The 817-nt window shown below is 59.5% G+C and overlaps 1 protein-coding gene across 4 annotated transcripts in view; it reads left to right on the top strand.

The window, feature by feature from the left end:
- MYLK4 (myosin light chain kinase family, member 4) overlaps positions 1 to 817 on the top strand; it is a 66999-nt gene that overhangs the window by 48894 nt on the left and 17288 nt on the right. The gene's annotated exons all lie outside the window — the stretch shown is intronic.

The raw sequence follows: 817 nt of genomic DNA, 5'->3' as shown, positions 1-817 counted from the left end.
GTGGGACGGGCCTCTCGGGACTCCACGGGGTTTGGTGCATTGGAAGAGGGCCTCATCTCCAGTTGAGGCAGGAACCTCAGGGTTCCTCTGATTTCAGACTGCGATCGCAGGGTACCTGCAGACTGGGGACAGGAGAGTCAGGCCTCGTCTTGGGTTGAGGCACGGAACTCCGCTTGCCTCTCGAGGTGTCCCCGGGGAGAGAGGCCACTTGTCGAGCGGTATTTGGAACCTGGGGGTCTTTTCCGGACGATGCACGGGCGAGTCACTGCCCCTTCGTGTTGACTTCATTCACAGGGTGGAGTTCGGAGAGGTGTCCGGGCATCGGGTTTTTTACCAAGAGGGGACCGGGAAATCGGGGTGCTTCGCAATGTGGAAGCACCCACGAGGCCACGTCTGGAATGTCGTCGTGAGACCGGCCTCATCCTGAGGTGCGACCGGACGGTCGGGAACCCCTTTCAGACAAAGCAGGGGAGTCGACCCTCCTGTCGAGATCAGGAGGGTAGAAGGGGCTCAGAGGAAGTGGTGCCGGAAAACCTCGGTGTTCCTCTCCAGGGAGACCGGGATGCCGGGGAACTTTGTGGGGGCGCATCAAGGGTGCCAAGTACCGTTTCGACCTCCAATTCCTAACGTGGGACTTCTCCTGAGACGCTGTAGCGGGAAAGGGCTTCATCTTGCGATGACGGGGGAACCACGTGGTTTTTCTCGAGTTGCGGCGGGATTCTCGAGTTACGACGGCAATTCGGGATGCCTCTTGTGTTGGCCCAGGGAAGTCCAATCTTCCATTCGAGTTGCGAAGGAAAGCTGGGGATTGCTCTCG

Source organism: Bison bison, unplaced genomic scaffold (assembly GCF_000754665.1).
Source record: "Bison bison bison isolate TAMUID 2011002044 unplaced genomic scaffold, Bison_UMD1.0 scf7180017864321, whole genome shotgun sequence".
Classification (NCBI taxonomy): Eukaryota; Metazoa; Chordata; class Mammalia; order Artiodactyla; family Bovidae; genus Bison; species Bison bison.
This window is presented reverse-complemented; position numbering and strand designations above follow the sequence as displayed.